Genomic DNA, 9,015 nt, shown 5'->3' with positions numbered 1-9,015 from the left:
GGTGCATGGGGATTCGAACCTCGCAATATCTCAAATAAATGGAGACTTTGACGCCAAGGACCCAAAAATGGTAGCTTACCGCAACGCCGTCCTCAAAATGCCAGCTTGGTTCGAGGGGCTGGAATTCCATCATGTGGCTCGAGAAAACAATCAAGCGGCGGATATCCTCGCCCGCATCGGCGCTAAGCGCGACCCTGTCCCACCTAATATCTTCTTGGAAAGGCTGTTTAAGCCATCCGTGGTATGGGAAGGAGAGACCGGCAACAACAGTCCGGACCTGGCCACAACACTAGATACCGAACACTCTGACGTAATCGAGGCTCTACCACCGAAATAACGCCTTCGGCCCACGTGATTATGGATGTCATCGCCCCGTGGACAGAACCCTTCTTGGCCTACCTAACTAGGCAAGAACTCCCTGAGGACCCAAACGAGGCGCGCTGCATTGTGCGGCGGTCTAAAGCCTACAAGGTCCACGAGGGAGAGCTTTATAAGAAAAGCGCTACCGGAGTACTTCAACGGTGCATCTCCGAAGAGGAAGGGCGACAACTTTTGGCAGAAATTCATGCTGGACTTGGCGGCCACCACGCCGCAGCTCAGGCCCTTGTAAGCAAGGCCTTCCGTACAGGTTTTTACTGGCCGATGGCCCGAGCAGACGCAAAGGACCTCATTCAACATTGCGTCGGTTGCCAGCTTTTTGCAAACCAAAGCCATATGCCACCCACCGCTCTCCAAACAATCCCCATTACATGGCCCTTTGCGGTCTGGGGGCTTGATATGGTCGGACCCCTTAAAGGGGGAAGCCACAAGAAAAAATACCTATTGGTCATGGTGGATAAATTCACCAAATGGATAGAAGCCAAACCAGTTAAAACGGCTAAGTCCGGACCAGTGATAGACTTCATATCTGGGGTTGTACACCGTTACGGCGTCCCCACAGCATCATCACCGATAACGGCTCGAACTTTACAGCCGACGAGGTGAAAACTTGGTGCAACAACATGGGCATTAAGCTCGATTATGCTTCTGTCTATCACCCGCAAACTAACGGTCAAGTCGAGCGAGCAAATCGTCTTATCATGAGCGGCATTAAACCCAGATTAGTGCGATCCTTGAAGGAATCAGATACGCACTAGGTAGAGGAGCTCGACTCCGTACTATGGGGGCTGCGGACCACGCCGAACCGCACTACCGGATACACACCGTTCTTTATGGTGTACGGCGCAGAGGCGGTACTTCCCTGCGACATCATTCATGACTCACCTCGAGTGCGCATGTACGAAGAGAAAGAAGCCGAGCTTGATCGGCAGGACAGTTTGGACGCCATGGAGGAGGAGCGTGACGTGGCAAAAGCCCGCTCCGCATTCTATTAGCAACAGACTCGACGGTATCAAAGCAGAGAAGTACGGGCCAAAACTTATAACGTTGGCGAACTCGTTCTACGCCTACTGGAGAAGAAAAAGAACAAGCTCAAGCCCAAATGGGAAGGTCCCTTCATTATTGACCAAGTTCTGACCAATGGAGCGTACCGTCTGCGGGACGCATCGGACAATCGACTCGAGCCAAACCCATGGACCGCAGCCAGACTCCGAAGGTTCTACGCCTAGTGCCGGATTCTGTTCGTCTCCTTACCTTTGTAAATTTTTTATATATGCATCCGTTATCTGCTTTTCTTTCTTTCTTTCTTTCTTTCTTTCTTTTTTCACGGCCTTAAAAGGCTAAAATGTGTCTTGACTACACAATCTTGACACGCAAGGCGTGCTCATTATACCTGGGGGCTTCTTCTACAGAAGCTTAATATAACTATGTTCCGGGCTCTATGCCCCCCGCACATGTGCTAATTTTCCACATGTACCTTTTCTTCGCATATGCATCGATATGACTTAAGTTCTGGCCAAGCTGGGTTGCCTGGCTCTTGTGTTTATGCCCTACGTTCCTGTTAATCCGGCTAGGGCATAAGGGGAGCACCTCTGCGATTGTTACTGCCAGGTCAGCCGGATGTGTACCTCAGACTGGGTGAAGCCGAAAGCTAGCGTTCTTAAGGGAATATTCGGTCGGTGAACAAAAGATGACTTTTATTTATTATAATAATGCCCCCAGATGTTTATATCCTACATCTCTTTTCGCAGTTCGGACATGCACATTAATGCATGCATACCCAGGGAAAGGAACCCTTAACGGAACTATTCTCCCTAGAAGATGTTTCTTACTATCCATGTAATATAACATAACTAGTTGGGTACTTGTCTGTTCAAGCACTTATGACCCCTACGCCTGGTTTCCACGCATACCCCGGTTTCTGCATAACTGAGCGGGTATTCGGATACACTCCGGACTATCGGGTCCAGAGGTCGAAGCGAAAAGGTCCGCCATGACAAATGATTTACAATCCGGCTAGGGACAATATATGTCACTTGAAGTACACAGTCACTTAGACTGACTAAATTCTTCTTCTATACCATCCAACAGGTTGTCTAGCCTACAATCCTGTTGGGAATACTTTGCGGCTAATTTTACCTGGTCATACACCAAACTGACGGGGATCTCTTTCCCATCAGACCCCACAGGTCCGACCTCGGCCATGTGGTTCGGGTCAGCCTTGGTATATCGAGTCTTCACCATGGCCCAGGCTTCCCTTGCACCTTGTCGGCAGGCTGATATCTTCCATAATCGGAAGCGCCGCCGCGCTCCCTTGAGCACCTCCACAAGCTCCCCCATGCCTCCGGGCAGGGAGGCGGAGGGCCACAAGGCTTGGGCAATGCCCTGCATCACCTGCCGTACTTGTTCGTGCAGTTGTGAGAGCTCTGGCAGAAGATCACCCGTAGACCCGGGCATCTCCTCTGCGGGACGACCCGTCAGCATACCTACAGATATAACTCTGTTAGCCGGTTTCTTCGCCGAACTCTCTAAAAGTTTGTTCAAGCACTTACTAAAAATGCCGCGTCGAAGCCTCTTATTCTCCCTTACGGAGTCAGCAAGCTGGGCTCGAACATCTTTCAGTTCAACGCCCAGCCGGGTATTGGCATCTTGGAGATCATTTTTCTCCCGCCTGACCTGCGTAAGCACGCGCTCGCCAGCCTTTAGCTATCATTGAGCATGTTTCTAATCCCCTCGCACGACCTCCGGATTCACGCCCGGGTCATCTGCAGAATCTATTGTTAGATTTGCATGCATGCCAAACACTAACTGGTACATGCCATTCTTTTCGATAGAAACAAGTGTTACCAGAGGGGGCCTTCTCGGACTCCTTCATTGCGGCAACTGTGGCCCGTAGCTGGGCTTTGCACTCCTCCAGATCTTGAGACAACTGAGTATTCTTCTCAGTAAGAACATGTGTAAACAATGATCCTTAAATCAGTTGTGCCAACTGTTACAAGTCTCAGGGGCTACTGATATACATAATTATTAGGTTTTCTTACCCGTATATCCTTCACATACTGGTCCGTGGCTCTGGCTAGACCATTTTGAGAAGCTCGGATGTACGCGTCTCCTGAGTTGAAGGCATCAAACGCCTCTGGAGAGAAACAAGCGTCGCGGAGTACGGCCCGGCGACGCCTGTGGTTCATGGCGCTCTCCACTTCGGAATTCGTAGCGGACAGCCTATCCGCATCCTCTGTAGGAGGAACATCCGGGGTTGGCCCCACGTTGGCGTCTGCCCCTAAGTCCGGCTCTGGAACCCGGCTGCTGGAGTTGTGGCCGGCAGGCTCCCCGGACATGGTCCGGCGAGCGTTTTTTCTGCTAGGAAACATAGACGTTATTGTATTTTAAAAAAGACGATAGTCACGGATCGGGGTTCTTTTTCATACCTCTGCGACGCGTCTCAGTCCTGACCGCCTTCCTTTTAAGCCTACCCGGCTTCGGTGCCCCTTGTTGGTGAGTCACTGCGGGTTCGGCATGGTGTCCCCAAGACCTTCCCTGTAAGACACCATATGTGTGCGTTAGGTGAAGTGCAAAAAGGGATCCTTCTCGGAAGTTGGGACTCTGGTTTTACTTACATGCGATGCAGGGAGCAGTCCAGGATAATCGGCTATGATGGCCATCAAGGCACCGTCGCAGCTTAATTGATAGAATGTCATGTCGATGAGCTCCACAAATGTGTTCCGGATCTTCTTTGAGTCCGGGGTCGAGGGCCCGGTCAGGGTCCTCAGGTTGTGGAGGCGGGCTGTGGACCTCCCTCACAGCTTTCCGCAGTTCCTGCTATGAAATAGCAACGTAAATATTTGTGACAAAGAATGCGGGAAGGTTCAGAGTAAAAAGTAGCAGCTCACCCAGTTTGGGGGGTTGTACATGGAGAATCCATCCCGTGGCTTAATGCGGATGAACTCCTCTTCTTCTCCTTTATATAAATCAGACAGTATTTTCGCCAGAGCAGCGATGGAGTCCGGTCCCTTACGACCGCAGCGGGTGGCATCGTCTTCCCCATTGAAGTGCCACATGGGTTGTCCCCGATATTGAAGTGGCTGCACCCCCCGCATTATACATATTGACATAACCTCGATTATTATCAATCCTGATTTGGCCAGCGTTTGTATCCGGCCCATCAGGTAAAGGACGTCTCCGTTATCTTCCTCCTGGGGGCTCCGAGGGCGCCAGCTGTGGCGTTTCTTCAAAGGGGCGTTGTCGAACTCAGGAAGGCCCATCCGAATAGGGTCCGGAAGGGGGACGTTCTCCATATAAAACCACTCCGAAGGCCAGTCTTCGGATGTCTTCTTCGGAGTACCGGACAGGTATCCGGTCCCGGCGATGCGCCATATCTCGGCTCCGCCCACTTGATATATTGACCCCTCCTGTGTACGGGGTACGAGGCAAAATAGCCTCTTCCATAGCTCGAAATGAGCTTCGCAGCCCAAAAACAGCTCGCAAAGGGCGACATAGCCAGCGATGTGTAATATGGAGGCGGGAGTAAAGTTAAGCAGCTGGAGGCCGTAGAACTCCAGGAGCCCACGGAGGAACGGATGGATTGGAAATCCGAGTCCCCTCAATAAGTAAGGGACAAGGTATACCCGCTCCCCCTTGGATGGATTGGGAAAGCTCTCTGCTTGCTCCCCGCTATTGTAAGTGGCTAATCTGGCTTGGACGAGAACCATATACGCAGGAGGGAGAAATCCCTGGGTCTGTAACTCTACTAACTGGCTGTGTGGGACGGAACACTTCTTCAAATTGCCTAGCTTAGGGCTACGGGAGCGAGAGGAGGAGCTGCGATGGCCCGCCATGATGGGATGGACTTTTCCGGGCGTGCTCCAATGGATTCTCGCTAGGGGAGGATGGTGTGATTTGGATCTGAGGATCCCCGTCTCTTTAAATAGACGATTTACTTACATGGTTAGGGTGGCAAGTGTAAAAATGCCCCGACTTCTCGCATTCGCTCGACACATGAAGGATGGCCATTATTAGGCGCAGAAGCCGAGGAGTGCAACATTCATGGGAAGCCGGACACTACTCGACAGGTACTCAGGATTTGGAGAAGAACCCGCCTTGCAATGCCGAAGATAATCTGCGCGCCGGACTCATCGTCATTGAAGCCTATTTTCTTCGGCATTGCAAGGCGGGTTCTTCTCCAAATCCTGAGTAGGGGGTCCTCGGACAGCCGGACTATATCCTTTGGCCGGACTGTTGGACTATGAAGATACAAGATTGAAGACTTCGTTCCGTGTCCGGATGGGACTCTCCTTGGCGTGGAAGGCAAGCTTGGCAATTCGGATCTGTAGATCTCCTCCCTTGTAACCGACTCTGTGTAACCCTAGCCCCCTCCGGTGTCTATATAAACCGGAGGGTTTAGTCCGTAGGACAAGAACAATCATAATCATAGGCTAGCTTCTAGGGTTTAGCCTCTACGATCTCGTGGTAGATCAACTCTTGTAATACTCATATCATCAAGATCAATCAAGCAGGAAGTAGGGTATTACCTCCATCGAGAGGGCCCAAACCTGGGTAAACATCGTGCCCCCCGCCTCCTGTTACCATCCGCCTTAGACGCACAGTTCGGGACCCCCTACCCGAGATCCGCCGGTTTTGACACCGACAGCAGGTACACTGGCAGCTATTTTGTGCACATCAGTTGCTATTGACAGTGGACAGATTGTCTATCCAGAGATCAACTTTATTGACTTTAGAGTAAAAGGTCAGTGGTTCCACTTTATGTGGTGAGAATGCTCACAATGCATCTTAAATTAGGAGATGAATGAACTGTCCGATGTTCTAGACAGTCCGAAGAAGTTAAATATTACAACTGTGTTCACTTGTTTTTAGAGAGAGCTGAATGGCAAATGCTTCAGGTGGTGAGGCTAAAGCCGCCAGGTTTGTGAGTTTTATGTGTAGATACTGTTTTTTTCTTGAAATATTATAGGTGAGAGGAACCAGGAGGGGGATGCGCATGTGATTCAAGCTTGCCTTTTCCTTGTGTTGCTTTCTTTTGTTCTGAACATTTTGAAAGCCTTATATTACTTGCGGTCTGTACCATCAGCATGTTCAGGTGAACATTTTTGTAAAGTCAAATAAAATCCACAAAAGTTTAACTAAAACAAAGAGTGCTACAGCTATAATAAAACCCAATAAAATTTATTTTAAAAATACCAAAATGATTTCAAATTTATTTCTCTCCAATTTTCTATTGTAGGGAATCATTTTACCCTTTTTTTCATATATTTTATTTTTGGAGAAAATAATTTGAATAAAAACCAAATAACTCCAAATTGATAATAATTTCAAAGGGGACTTTAAATTTGATTCTTTGAAACTTCCAACTCCTATTTCATATGATTTGAAGAAGTCATTTTATCTTCTCTCATGAAAATTATTGAGTTGCTTAAAGTTTCCGAATTGAAATATTTCCAAATGAAATTCAAATATTTTCAAAAAAACTTTTCATTTATTTAAATGGAAGAAGTCATGTCATCTTCTCTCTAGGGTTTTGTATTTGAAAAGAATTTGAATTCATGGAGATCATAAATGCAAAACAAAAGTTTGGGAAAATCCTTTTATTCCCTCTCATTTAACTTTCAAAAAGTTTCGAATTTCACTCAATTTCACACAAGCAACCACAGCGCAAGACCTCCTCAGGAGTAGCCTCGCCAGGCAGGCTCACGAGGGGCGGAGATCAAGGCAAGGCGAACCTCGCGAGGTCCTCGTGACGTGAGCCATGACGATCGAGACCAGGCGGGCGCCAGCGCGCGCAGCGTCCTCGTTTCCTCTTTGGTGCTAAGGGGGCAAGCGCAGGCGCGGAGTACCGAGGCATCAAGCAAAGGTTTCCATATCGGTGCAACGAGACCAAGACCAGCAGGACGACAAGACGGAGGTCACCGTGGAGCCCAAGACAGCGTCACCACCAGAGCCTTTTGCAGGCGAAGACCGCTTTTGTCAGGATAAGCTGTACTAGCTGTCCCCTTTCAAATTGGCCGCTGTTGGCTCCCTTCCCGCTCAATATTTGGGGAGAGGACCAGAGCCTATATAAGTAGAACTAGCCACCACAGTAGGGGGGAAAGGAACCAGATCTAGAGCCAACCCTTAGCCACACACCGAGCATAGGAACACCTCAACCTTAGGAGGTTGTTCTTCCCTTTGTACTGTTTATCATCAGCCCGAGAGGCAATCCACCACCACCACACTGGAGTAGGGTATTACACCACAACGGTGGCCCAAACCAGTATAAATCTTGTGTCTTTTGTGTTGTGAGTTCGTCGAGTTCGTCCGCGAGATCTTAGCGAGCTAGGGCGTGGATCGGTAGGGAGGAAATCTTCGCGCGCACCCCAGTGTTCGAACCTTGAGGGTTTTGCCGGAACCCGTGATCCGACAGATTCCCATCAACACCAACGGCAAAGTTGAGTGTAGACATCGTAACCCTAACGTATCACTTACTCGTCGTAAGAATCCTGCAACATGAGACGTTGCAGCCATATAGGTCAGTACATTGAATGTACTGGCAATTTCACACTGTAAAGCAATGACGAATAATGGCTATCACTACATGCATATTTGGCTGGTGGAGGCTCTGGGTTTAATTTTGCATAAAGCTAGTTTTTTCCTACAACAAAGGAATATATTTATTTAACTACAAATTTGGTTGAAAAATTATTGAGAAGGCTCCTCCAACTCAATTCCCAAAATAATAATCATTAACCCAATCAAATTAATTAAATAAAGTGTTGAGATCAACATGATAATCCAAATACCAGAGACTCAAGACGTCCATAACCGGGACACGGCTAATCATGATTAGTTTGTACACTCTGCAGAGGTTTGCACACTTTTCCCCACAAGACTCGATCTCCTTCGTTGAATTTCTTGCACTACATGGTGTTTGAGAAGCGGATGATCGAGACGCAGTCTTTACGAAGCATTAACTCTTTACTCTGGGTAGACAGTACCACCTACACCCCCCTACATCTGCTAGTCTACCACTGAAAGAGGTCACACAACATACTCAACTATGCCAGAGCCCATAATGGCTTGTGACTGCACACGGAAGTTTCTAGCATGAATAATCTTATGATCCCTTTGAGCCTGGGTGGCATTCCATAGGGTGATCACACGGGTACTCCGGGATCCCCTTGGGCAAGCACTGGGTTCTCCAGGTGCCCGGGCAAACCACTGGGTGCTCCAGGGTGCCCCAATCAATCCACCCAGATGTGTATTAAAGTCGTCACCTTAAGTTAAACCTTAGTTAACAATAACTCTCACATCTTCCATGAAATCTCTCATGCCAATCCACGTCTACGAGCATAGCATACCAGTAAGCATAACATAGTAATACCCAGGGGTTGAATGCAAGACAATAGGTTCCTACCTCATCAACTACTTCCCAACCCACATGTTATTAATCCTACTCATGCAATGCTTGAGGGTTGAAACTAATGCATAAAAACTGGGTAATGAAAAGTATGATCAAAGTGTGAACTTGCCTCGTACTGTTGATGAAGATGATTCACACTCATAACTCCTGATAGGTTCTACTCGTCACACTCCGGTCAATCTACCGTAAGCAAGCAATTGCATACATAAGCACTCATGCAAAAGAAT

This window comes from Triticum aestivum, chromosome 5D, assembly GCF_018294505.1.
Source record: "Triticum aestivum cultivar Chinese Spring chromosome 5D, IWGSC CS RefSeq v2.1, whole genome shotgun sequence".
Taxonomy (NCBI): Eukaryota; Viridiplantae; Streptophyta; class Magnoliopsida; order Poales; family Poaceae; genus Triticum; species Triticum aestivum.
The sequence above is the reverse complement of the archived record's forward strand: the minus strand, read 5'-3'. Positions refer to the sequence as shown.